Here is a 13,561-nt window from a genome sequence, read left to right on the forward strand (position 1 = left end):
GCCAAGTGATCTGAAAGTGACAGACAGATTGTTATCTACTGTTATTGAAATATGCAGTGGGAAAGCGAAGATTAAATGAACTGCAAGTAAAACATACCTCGGCCGGGGTAATGGTGTCGAAGTACTGGCGGAAAAACCCGAAAGTCTCTCGCGGCCGCCGAGTGCATCTCCCGTCAAAGCGCTGTGAGAAGGGGACGACCAGGGGAGTCTCTGTGACTGGTACGGGGGCAAGCCTAGGAAAGTAGGCGTAAACCCACAGCTGCAAGGTAAATACCAGTGCATTTATCAGAAAAAGCAGAATATGCAGAATAAAGCAGAAATGGCAGAGCCGTGTGTTGTGCAGTGTATTCTGTGCAGTGTACAGTGTGAGCAGTGTACAGTCCGTGTGAAGCAGAATGTATGTGTGTACTGTGTGTACGGTATACAACAAGTATAGAGCAGACTACAGTGTGTGCAGTGTACAGAGTACAGAAAATATACGGCAGAAATGAAAAGCAGAGAAGAAATGTACCTCCCAAGCCCGCCAATAGCCCCCGAGCAACTGGCCGTTGCCGCGCGAAGCCAAGCTCATGTACCCGTAGAGAGTGGCCAGAGCGGCGCCACCCCAGTCGTAGTGCAACATGTCCCAGACGTCCACCAGTGCGCTGAGAAGACAGAGAGGCACGGTGTTCGCCCGATCGGCGAAGATGGTAGTCCCGAACAGGAACATGAGGAAGCCGCGGGCATACCTCTCCACGTCCTCCTGGGTCATCTGCGCCTCCTCCTCCAACACGGGCTGAACCCGAAACTGTACCTCAAACCAGGAGTATCGAATGAAGCCTGGACGAGCAAGAGGTGGGGCCTCCCCCAGTAGATGGACTTGAGCGGCGGTCCTCTCATCCATGTCGATGTCAAAAGGGATTGGATCCCCCCTACCCCGATGCCAGTGAGCATCGAGAAATCGTAAGGGGTCATCGTCATGTCCCCTGCAGCGGAAAAGTGAAAAGAATCCGTGGTGTCGCACCACCTCTCCGCCAGAGCGGCAAGGAGAGGTCTGCATGTGGAGAGCCTGGAGAGTCCTCGGCAGAAGGCGCCGAAACCCGCTCGATCCACGATGCGTCGGACTGCGTCAGGGAGCTCATCATACCACTCCCGAGCGCCAGTATTCCCATACCCGCGAATGGTATGGGAACCCTCCTGTAAACAGAAAATAACAAATTGCAAGGCAACATTCAAAATGCAGTTTTGAAAAAAAGCAGATGAAGCATATGTGCAAGTTTGTCAGATTCAGGCAAATACCGGGTGCCGGTGTGCTTACAGTGAAATACGTGTGATGTGTCAGCGTGTTTGGGTGTTTCAGAACAGATATAGCATTGTGTGCAAATTTAACAGATTCAGACAAATACCGGGTACCGGTGTGTTTGTAGTGAAATACAGTGTGCGCCGTGTGTTTGAGTGATCCGGGGTTAGTGCAGTGTGTGTGCATGTGTCAGTCTCAAGCAGATATCAGTTGTATGTATGTTTACAGTCAACTACAGTCTACGGTATATCAGATTCAAGCAGTTAAAGAGTACAACTAACTATGACAGTTTTGTATCCTACATTGCGGAAAGTAAAGCAGAAGAAAGAGAGTTACCTCGGAAACACTGAAGGAAAGGTGGGAGGTAGGCTCGCGCAGTAGTAGCTCAGGCGCCACGTGCCTCTCGAAGCTCCGGAACTGACGCAGGCCGTCGGGGGGAGAACATGGATCGCCGGTCGGTAGGTCGCCGGGTCGAACGGGCGCTCGCTCAACGGTAGGAGCTCGACCCCGGGATCCATCTCGTGGTCCGGGGGAGTCCCGCCACGTGGAATGTCGTCCGCCATGTCAGGAATGTGAAAATGGCCGGAGGAAGGGAAACCGGGCTGGAATGCGAAGAGTCAACCGGAAAGTCAACTCCCGAAAAGGTCGGAAATGACCGGAAAGGCTGGAATGTGAAAAGGCACGGGAATGAAGAGGGAAGCAAGGGGAACAAACCCCGAAAAGGCAAGAATGCCAAATGAGGCACCGAAACAAAAATGTGATCGGTGGAAAATGTCTGAAACGCGAAGAAAATCGCGAATCCGACGACGAAACGGGTGTAGAACGCGAAGAAACGGAGAAACGAGGAGAGGGAAACGCTTTAGAGAGAGAGTGTGAAGGATTTCGGCGGAAGAGGAATGAGAAAATAGGGTTTTGAAACCCTATTTTAAAACACCCAAAGTGAAAAGTCAAATCTGCCCCGACTCAGCAACTGTTTGCCGGTCGGCAATATTTTGTGCCGGTCGGCAGTATTTTGTGCCGATGGATTGATTATTCAGCCGGTGGCCTCCCCTTCCGGCCGGTGGTGTTCCCACAACCTTGTTTAGGCCATATGAGAAGTTTTTGGTCTTCATAGCTCAAGAAAGTGCAAGAAAGAGCATCTCCGATGCTCAACCGGCCTCCGTTTTGACCTGGGACTGCGGCTTCCGTGCGTGGCACTCCAATTCATACAAGGTGTATCCTTTTCGTATCCTTTTGACTTTTACAAGATCCAAAAGTTGCCCCATGTGTATCGCATATCAGTCGCACTGTTTTGTGCATTTCAAATCGTCGCACTGTTTTGTGCATTTCAAATCGTCGCACTGTTTTGTGCATTTCAAACCGGCGCACTGTTTTGTGCATTTCAAATCGTCGCACTGTTTTGTGCATTTCAAACTCGCGCACTGTTTTGTGCATTTCAAACCATCGCACTGTTTTGTGCATTTCAAATCGGCGCACTGTTTTGTGCATTTCAAATCAATCACACTATTTTATGCATTGCATTCCGTTGCACGGTTTTGCGCATCTCATTTCATTACCTGCGTAGACCGCATGTTTTGATTGCGTAGACCGCATCTTTATTAATTTCATTACTTGCGTAGACCGCATGTTTTGATTGAGTAGACCGCATCTTTATTAATTTCATTACCTGCGTAGACCGCATGTTTTGATTGCGTAGACCGCATCTTCATTAATTTCATTACCTGCGTAGACCGCATGTTTTGATTGCGTAGACCGCATCTTTATTAATTTCATTACCTGCATAGACCGCATGTTTTGATTGCGTAGACCGCATCTTTATTAATTTCATTACCTGCGTAGACCGCATGTTTTGATTGCGTAGACCGCATCTTTATTAATTTCATTACCTGCGTAGACCGCATGTTTTGATTGCGTAGGCTGCATCTTTATTAAATTCATTACCTGCGTAGACCGCATGTTTTGATTGCGAAGACCGCATTATTATTTTCATTACCTGCGTAGACCGCATGTTTTGATTGCGTAGACCGCGCTATATCATTACCTGCGTAGACCGCATGTTTCGTTTGGGTAGACCCCATATTAATTTCATTGCTTGCGTAGACCGCATAATTTGATTGATTTCATTACCTGCGTAGACCGCATGCTTATGATCAATTTCGTTGCCGGCATAGACCGCATGCTCCACTTACATGTTTGTATTTCCACGGCATTGTTATGCTCCCCACTTGCTTTGCGCTGTCACGCATTTCGAGTATACTACTATGCATGTTGCTAACGATATTGTACCTGTTAAGTTTGTTTTCTTTTCAGGTACGATATTGTATGTACGGTTCATTTGAGGCTGGTGCAACCAGACGAGCCGCACAGGTATTGTATCTCCTGAGTGAGACGTATTGAGAATTGCATAATTCTCTTACATCCTTTCTGCATTGTAGTGTAGTTCGGTGTATGCTAGCTTAAAACTGTCGCATGTATGCTTCGTTACAGCTTTCTTTGCATGATCATAAGTTATGCTCGGCTTCGTGCATTGTCTTGCATTTTGCCCCTGCCTTCGGGCGCATATCTTGATTGTCTTGCATGTTTGTCTAAGTCTTCGGCCTTGTCAAAAATGGGTCGTCTCTAGGCTTTGACATTCACTCCCGTCATTGTTATGACTTTCGAGTTCTGTCAAAGAGGGGCAACTGTAGACACCCCATTTTTGACCGTCCTCAAGACTTGGACGTCACCGTTTGAACACTCGGTGATTATCCATGTTTGTGTTTGTTTGGAGTTCCCGGAAGTCCCGGCTCGCGCGTCCTGCCTCAGGATCTCCGAACTCGACCGTTTAGTGTCTGGTTTCATACCGAACACTTGTGTTTTGCCTTGGAAGGGCAGGGAATGCCTTGTGAGGCATCCCCACCCACCACCGGCAGTGGCTAGAGGCCACCGGCTGGTCTTTTGCTTCCATCGGCACTATTTGTTGCCGGTCGGCACTCTTTTTTGTCGAAATAACTTTTTTGGGCAGCCGACCACTGTTCATCTACTTTATGGAGATATTTTGTGCCAGCTGTGATAGCTGGCACCAGCTCTGCCTCCCTCCATACACGTGTATGGAGGGATCTCCCTCTAAGCAAGCTTGTTGTATAAGCTTTGCAAGAGGGAGTCTTATAAGAGGAAGGGCTCTCCTCTTTGATCTAGGTTAGAAAGTTAGAAGCAAAAACCAGAGCTTAGAGATATAGATATATCCTATCTCTATATCTCCCTCTCTCTCCTCCTTTGTGTGTGATTTTTGGCCCAAAAGTGTGTTTTTACCTTACTTTTGCACCATTACACACACTATTACACCTTGTTCCGAGATTGAGGGACTTGGGGGGGTTGATTCTTAAGTTTTTGGACTGATTTTGATTAAAAGAAGAGGGCTGGACCATTTGTTCTTCAAAGGTTCTTCAAGGGTGAGCATCTTGCTTTATATTCCCCAAACTTGCAATAGTCTTTTACCTATCTTGCTTGTTGATTTAGCTTTTGTGTATAACATGAAAAAGGCTTGTATTCTCATGCTTTAGAACTTTCATTAAGGTTATTTTGTGGTTTGAGTGCTAACTCACCTCATTAGGCTTTATTTGGCCTCTTTTGTGCTTCTTTTGAGAGGCCTTGTTTGCTTGAGTGTGTTGGTCTTTTCATCACTAAAAACTAGTTGATTTTCAGTATTAAAAAAGGTGGTTTGAAGTCTTGCATAGGGGAGGGACACCCCTCTCCCTTCATTGTCTTGTTTCCTTACATTTTGGCCTAAAAGGGTAGCATGTATGCTTGATCATCTTGAGCCTTATTTCAGAAGATTTTTGGATGTTTTAGGTCATATATAACCTCTGTTTTTGGCCGGATTTGTGCCTCCTTGTATGCTTGTAGTACTTGCTTTGTATTGCTCCATTTGGCCTAGAAATGTCCCTTGTGTTTAGACCATGATTTTTGCATGTGTTGGCTTAGTTCCATGAAGATGTTAGCACTATTTTTCCGTGCTTAAAGTCTGTTGGTTATCCATTTGGTCATGTTTGACATGTTTGATATGGTTACTATGCATTTTGGCTTGTGAGCCCTCAAGTATATGAGTCACAAGCATGCCTTAGTTGGTCCACTTTAATGAGTTGAAGTCGTTTGCCATGCTATTTCAGTCCCTAGATCATGTTTGCATGCTTGCATTTATGATCTCTTTTGTGCCTTGAGGGTGTGCCCTTTTATGCCTACATTTGAGCCTTGGTGCATACACTCCTTTGGAGTCATTTTGGCTGCCATATTAGGAAGATTTGGAGCCCTATTTTGTCTGCAAAAACTCTGTTTTTACTTGTCTAAACCATGCCATGATTTGGTCTTGTTGTTGGAAATGAAGTGGCCCTTTTGGTGCCTTAGCCTTGGGTCTATTGGCTTGTATGTTGACATGAGAGTTTGTCCATCATTTTGAGCACTTTTGGTGCTGTTTTGAGGTGAATTAAGGCCTGCACCTTTATCACTTTAAGGCCCTCTTGCATGCTTGTCTCATGTTTGCTACATAATTGTTTCATAAATGTGTAGTCCCATGCTATCTTTATGGTAAATTGGTCCATGTTTGCATCACATTTGCACCTTGCATGCTTAGCATTGCATATTTGTCATGATGGTTCCATAACATTTTCCATGACTTGAATATTTGGCACCATGCTGCATTTGAATCATGTTTACATAACATGCATTGCATTGCTTGGTTTGGGGTGTCAAACCAAGTGTGAGAATCAAGGAACATTCATACTACAAGTGATGTAATGTGCTTTGATTCTCGGTCACCGAGGCCTTTGACTCTGACTTGATAAGGCTTTGGTTCTCATTTTGTTTGTTGCATGCATCCTTACATCAAGTGGCAAATTTGATCCCTTGGGCTATCATGCACCATTGATGGCTCGAAGATCGAAGGTCATACTTCCTTGAGTTCAAAGCATGATAGGATGTATGACCATGCTCACATGTGCCTGAAAACCCCATGCCATGCACTATCTGTTCTCTGTTTGCTGTCAAAACTGTCTCATGCAGGAAGTTTCTGCCGACCGGCAGGATTTAGTGCCGACCGGCAATCATTGAAGTGCCGATGAGTCCAATAACAGCCGGTGGAAATTGTAGAGTGCCGGTGGGAATTCCGTCTGGCCGGTGGTGCTCTGCAGTGTGTAAGGAACCTGCTCCAGGACTTTGGCAATTTTCAGAGAGACAAGGCAGTACAAACAGAGGTGACAGGGGTACGGTACGGGTTTTTCGGGCGAGCCGAGTTCCGAGCATGCATCATTTGCGCATCCCGAGGCAGAGGCTGCGGCCACCCTCTTCTTTCTTTTGCATCCTTTCTTTTAATTAATTAGAAATTCTGTAATAATTTTATTTGCTTATCATTTGGGATTGTAATATTTATTTGTACCCTTCGAGTGAGGGCAATTATGTAATAAGGGTGCGTGAGTGTGTGTATGTCTTCCAACCTCACGTCTTTCTTCCTTTTTATTTACCTGCTTATGATGGTAGATTAGGGCATGTTTAATTTAGCATACCTTATGCTATGCATGCGTGCATTCATGCATTTGTACTGCATGCATTAGGCTCGGTACATCACGCTAACTGCATTTGTACTTCATTTCAAAAATTGAATATGTGATAGTTGATCGCATTTCATATGCCATGCTTAGGTTAGCCGAGCCTATCTAATTGCATCCTGTATGTGTTGCATTAGGCAATTTAACATGAACTAGGACACGCATGTTTGCTAACTAGTTTATTGTTTTGGCACGGAGTACGATGTAAGTATTTTCGCTTTAGCATCTCGCATGCGTGTGAATGTTAACATGACAGCATGTTTACCATGTGGCTAGATGCTTATGTGCTAAAATGTTTTGAATGCCTGTGGGTGAAGGTTGGATTGTTTGAGTTGGAAAAACTCATTGAAATCCGTGTTTTAGCCTACTTGCGAGTAGCAAATTCCAAAGCATTTTCAAAACAAACGGATATACAACGTTTCTTTCCAAATTAGGCAATCTAGTCTATACTTGTTTGCTGCGCGCATAACATAGTAATTCTAGGCTAATAAATGGAATAAGAACACGTAACGTTTTCAAAATCGGATATCATGGTTAGTAGAGGCCGGTCTTCGGACCGGGCGAAAGGGCGTGCTCATAGCTGACTTTTCCCGATCGTACCCAAGCTCCCGAGCCGAGACAACTCCGGTGATGACGGACATGTGGCATTCGGCACTGAGTCAGGGTTTCCTAAATTTCCCCATTTTAAAAATATTTAGGTGGCGACTCTGTATCTGGCAAAGCAGTCCATGTTTGGCACTTCTTTTCTAAAAATCTGTTTTCTCAAAACAATTTGCCAGATTTGGACTCTTTGGTTCAGATTAAGAACCGTGACACAAATCGAGTCCGAACTGTAGTGAGGTCCCCTTCGCGGACTTGTTACACACATTGACCTCTTCTAATTCCTTCAAGGATAAGTTCTGGAAGACTGGCACAATAACGTTGGCTGCAACTTCTCCAATTTCTGGGAATGGATTAGTGTCAATCCCCATAGCCTTTTCTACTTTAGCTGGGAATTTTAAACTCTCCTTTCGAATTTGTTCTTGGATCCTGTCCTGAAAAACAATACAATTTTTAGTTGAGTGAGACCAAGAATTATGCCATTTATAATACACTTTTCCTTTAAGTTCCTCTGGAGATGGAATTTTGACTTTTTTTGGTAACTTCAAGAAGTTTGCCGCAAGCAAATGATTAAAAATGTCATCTGCCTTTATTAAATTGAAAGAGTATTTCCTGTGAAGGTATTTCTTTTTAAACTGCTGGTCTATTGTTGTGTCTTTATGAATTAATGCCTCACAGATCACAGGTTCTTTTCCTACAATCTCTGCTACATCAATCTCATAATTAGGATCTTTATAATACATCTTGTATGATGCATTACTTCGATCTTGTTCTTTCTCTAGTAATGCTTCATACCTAGACATCTTATAGGTTAGTTCCACTAAGTCTTTAAACTCAGTTGAGTCAAACTTCTTTCGAAGCCTAAACTCTAAACCATTTTGAGCCAATCTCACGAATTCAGGCTCTGGTAGGATGATCCTACATTTGTTTCGTGCTCTTTTGAATCTAGCAATAAATTGAGCAGCCTTCTCGTCAGGCCTTTGACTCAACCTTGCCAAGTCTGCCATGGAAACTTTTGGCTTCGTTTGGAAGAATTGGGCATGAAATGCCTCATCCATTTGTTACCAAGTTTGGATAGAGCCAAGTGTAAGGTTAATATACCATACAAAAGCTGCCCTAGTTAGAGAATTTGGGAACAGTCTTAACTTCATGTAATCATTATTGGTAAATTCACCACATTGAGCAGCGAACCTAGCAATATGCTCTACTGTTGACTGGTTTCTGTTCCCATAAAAAAGAGTAAAGTTTGGTATCCTAAACCTCTTGGGTATTCATGTACCATATCTACCCATTTTGGATATGGTTTCCTGTACACAGGAGTTTGAACCCCCCGAGCCATCAGTTCACACATTTCTCTAACAATATCAGCAATTTGGTCCATAGGAACCATATTTTGTGCTTGTTGAACCGTTACCGGAGGAACGAACACAAGATTTGGTAGACAACCTTGTGCCTGAGGTCCTCTTGGTCCATAGGGCGGTATATTTGGGACTAGTTGTCCCTGTGGTGCTAGCTGTTGTTGAGGGTATGGATAACCCTTCTGAGCTTGTCCTGCGAAAAGACCTGCGAAAGGTGTTAGAACAGGTGTTGTGTCTCTTCTAGTCACAGGAAACCTTTCCAACCCCTCGGGTGCAAATTCGAACAAAGGATTAGTGAACCCCCTTGTGCCAAGTATGGCTTCGAACATGGGATTTGGAAGCATCCTTATGCCATTTTCTTATGTTGGCCCGGATCCACCAATTTGCATGGCTTCATTATTAAGTAATGAGGCATTTTGATTTTTCACAGGCCTCAAAAGAGGCTCATACCAAGACTGAGGTGATGGTCTTTCATAGTTTTGGTTACTAGTTTGACTATTAATGTGTCCATTACTCTGCATAGGCTGTTTATCTCTAGCCAATCTTTGCTGAGGGGCATTTGAAATTTCGTCTATATGCCTTGCGTTAGTTGGTTGATGAGTATTCATTTGATTCCATAAAGAATGTTGTCCATCTTTCCATTGTGTTCATTAACTGCTGTCCCATGGCATCTACTAGGCCTCTCCATGGATTCATTGGCTGAGTAGATGGAATAATGGATGGTCCAATTCCTTGGCCTCGTCCAATAGTTTGAACATGTGGTACTTGCTCCGAAGTGCTGGTCTGTTTGACCATAGGTTCTGATAAAACAGGTACTTCCACAGGATGTGTTATCACATTATCCTCTAGATTAGGTATTTCTACCTCTCCTTCCATACCTTCTTCCAAGCGTTCATTTTCTTCTTATCTCCTATGTCTAGCCATTTCAATTAGTCCCACTGGGCGTACCAAAAATATATGTTGGCTTTTTGGCTTTCGAAGGTTATTATTGTAATTTTTAGCGTGCCAGCAAGGATCAATCAGTCCTTACAGAAGATTAATTGCCAACCAATTATCAAACGATTGTATTTTAGTTCTTTCAGCCTCAATGAAGAGGACTTTTACTGGTGGTTTTGTTTAGGAGAATTAAGCAAACAATGATTAAATGAAGAACAATTGTAACATTTCATTAAGAAAAAATGAAACACTTACAATGATCCGATTCAGTCTCGTAGAGGTTTACAGCAACAAACTACTTGAAACTACTCCTATGAACGAAGTGCAGTGCAGGAATTTGAAGTACAGAAATGTAAAGAATAAGAAATGTAAAAACTGGAAGGAAAATAAAACTGTTTTTTTGGATCTGAATCTGTGCCCTTTTTCTGGTGCCTTCTCTGCTATTTATACTTTTAAATGATAACCACCGAAATGAGCTTCTAACCGTCGAATTATCCCTCAATGATTGTTGATCATGTTTCCTCACAGTTAGCTCCACTATGCCATGTCTGCAGTTAGGCTTCCCTCTTGATTTTGAATTTAACTATATGAGTATCTGTTAAAGCCACGTCAGCTTGCATCTCTTTGCTGATCCAGTGCTATGCTGATCCACAATAACCAATACTAATTGTCACGTGTGTGATTACGATTGAAGATTTGAATTGTTTTCCCGTATTGTCCTCATCCTGCTACGTGTTGAACTGTGATTGGCCTATACAAAATATGTAGCCAACAAATTTATATCAAATTTATCATGCAACTCTCTGCTGAGAACTCATATTTTATATTTAAAAAATGTGATAAGCACATTCAATTTATATCAAATATATATATAAAATATTAAAATATGTATATATTTATTTATTTAAAGCAGTAAACTGATTATATATATTATGTATATTCTCTCTATCTTCAATATTTAAAACAAAAAGTTGATATACATATATATAATATAAAAGTACCTTTTTCTTCAACTTTTTCTCGGTTTGAAACTATTGTGGGTTCCACACTTTGTTTTGGTTTAGGTGCAATGAGACTTGTGATGATAATCTTAACCTAGAATTGAAAGCATAAAATAAAAAAATCAAAAGATTGGTTAGAAGAAAAAAGAGGGAAAAGTTAGGAGGTCTTAACTTTAATCCCAATAATAAACTTACCAGGTTGAAATTGATTCACTAGTCTCACCTTTAGCTAGAAAGAGGAAATAAAAGTCTAGAAGAAAAGAACAATGGAGGACAAAGAATGAAGGCAAATTCTCTCTCCAAAGTGGGTCAACAAATCGTGTGAGAAAGTGGTGGTAGGGGTGGGGTGGGTAGGTCTTGAAAATATAAGAGAGAAGAAAGTTGGAAGACCTATGTGAGGAGAGAGAAAAATACTGCAAACTCTAGAGAGAGGATGTAAACACCATTAGTTTTGATTAGTAATTTTTTGATGTGGCAAATCTCTAACACCATTTAATTAAGGAATGTATTATTAAGTTGTGATTGGCTGCAGGTACATATATGGGTGACAGCATGGTACCCTATCTGCACCAAAAAAATTCTCCCAAATGGGATTCAAGATTGATCAAAGTATATTGTCTAAATGAGATTCAAGATTGATCAAAGAATATTGTCCAAATGGGATTCAAGATTGATCAGAGTATATTGTTTAATCTCATAGTCTAATTCCTAAATAATAACAACGGAAATGGAAACAATTAACTGCAGACATATAAAATGTGTTAAATTTATTGGTCATATCCTATGGGTCATTGTGCACTATCATTTTCTTTGGGCATTCAAGCTCTCATTTCATGTCACTTAGAAAAGAGATTCGATTCCATGATTGAATAACAGTAGTGCTACTTAGCAGTAGAAACTTGGTGCATAGGTGACTCAAAAGTATATTTTGCTACACATTGGGTTATAATTTTTTGTTTAGTCTTCTATCTGCCTGTTAACCAAATTTGTTAACAAATTTTGTTGGCATTGAAAATAAGTCAAAACCTTCAATGCAATCCTCAACTTGACATAAGCAAAGCTTTAAATCGAACTAACTAGGGTTTTCTTGTACAAGTTTTGCTATTCTTCGACTTCCTAACTGGGTTCGTCTTCTCATGCAATGCATCATTACTACAATTAAACATTCAGTTTTAATCAACGGATCCTTTACTCGGGAAGATCTTCTATCCCTTTACCTTTCTAAAATATGCGTTGAAATTTTCTTCAATCATTGTTGATGTGCATAGTAATAGTCTTTTTTTTGTTTTTTTTTATAAAGTAATAGTCTAATTGAGAGAATCAAAGTCTCTCAAATAGCTTCCTCTAATTTCACACATTTTCTTTGCAAACAATAGCTTCATGTTCTTTAAAATATTCCCTAATGTTGGCCTCTATAAAAATGAATCTCTAACGGGAGAGAACTTGCTTCCAAAATGTAAAGGCCTATCAAAAGAAAAGCGTCTGTAAAAACCCAATTGCTCTCCATGAATTTTCACATTTTAAAAGAAAAATGCCTAGATATTAAAATTTTTATACAAAATTACTGTTAGAATGATGTGACAATAATATACTTGTACATTATTATGATCATAAGAGCGAGTTCAATTTTCATAAACTAATGGGGTCAAATTTTACCTAAAAATATAAAAATATTTGTCTTCTTATGATCTTTCAAAAACTGGTGGGTTCAATTGATATCACAAAATGTATAGGGACAAGCATATTTGAACTCGACTCGTTAAAGACTTGTTCAGCTCAATTCGTTTAATAAATAAACAATCTTGAACCCAAATTATGAGCTTGTTTGATAATCAAGCCAAGCTCGAGCTTGAGAAGGCTTAACTCGAAGAAGCTCGCGAGCTAAGCATATATATATATATATGTGGTAGCCCAAATATAAATACCAAAACATCCCAACTTATTGGGATGAACACAAACAAGTCCTAACAATGGGCCCAGCCCAAGCAAAGAAGTTCATCAAGCCACCTCTATAAAAGGAAAGCATCCCATAAAAAAGAAAGGGGCCTCATCTCTACAACAGACACACAAATAATTTAACAAGTTCTTTTTCTATTATCTTTGATTCAACACTATCAAGGATTCTAACTTTATCATCAGAGTGTCCCCAGTCGGTAATCTTGGTTGGGTGGCGTCAACTATGCTTATATTTGCAAATCTACAAAACTCATCTCTTCGTTGGATCTTATCAACAATCCATGTGATGGAATTTTTTAGGTCTCACAATTAGCGTCGTCTGTGGGAATCAAGGGAGTTCAACAAAGAGATTGAGATCTAGTTTGAAGGTATGATTTATGTGTTGCTTGTGCTCTAATGACAGTGTATGAGAGGGTTTAAGAATGTTGTCAGAAAATTCAAAGATCTTCGAAGATCTTTAAAAAAAAAACTCGAATTCTCTAGAAATGATGAGATGCTTAGATTCTTTAACAGTCACAACTAGGAACGCAATAGGAAATAGATGATGGAGATAAGAGATTAGGTGAAGAAAAATACAAAGTAGTTAGAGAGAAAATAATGGTGGATCTCCCACTTTCACTCTCAAGGTAGATAATGGAGAAGGGAAATTAGTTTTTTCCCAAGAGTTATCTGTCAAAAATCCATCATTTATAAAGCTAGGAGTGGATGCTATTTGTAGGCACCTCATGATGTAGGATGAAGCCCATGTGCAAGGCACAATGGGAATATTCCCTCTAACTACCTTGTCTGAGGAGGTAACCTCTTCGAGGATGAGGAAAACCCCGAAGAGGAGATCAACCTCTTGGCGAACCT

The sequence above is a fragment of the Camellia sinensis genome, chromosome 4 (genome assembly GCF_055761805.1).
Source record: "Camellia sinensis isolate YWXY chromosome 4, ASM5576180v1, whole genome shotgun sequence".
Taxonomy (NCBI): Eukaryota; Viridiplantae; Streptophyta; class Magnoliopsida; order Ericales; family Theaceae; genus Camellia; species Camellia sinensis.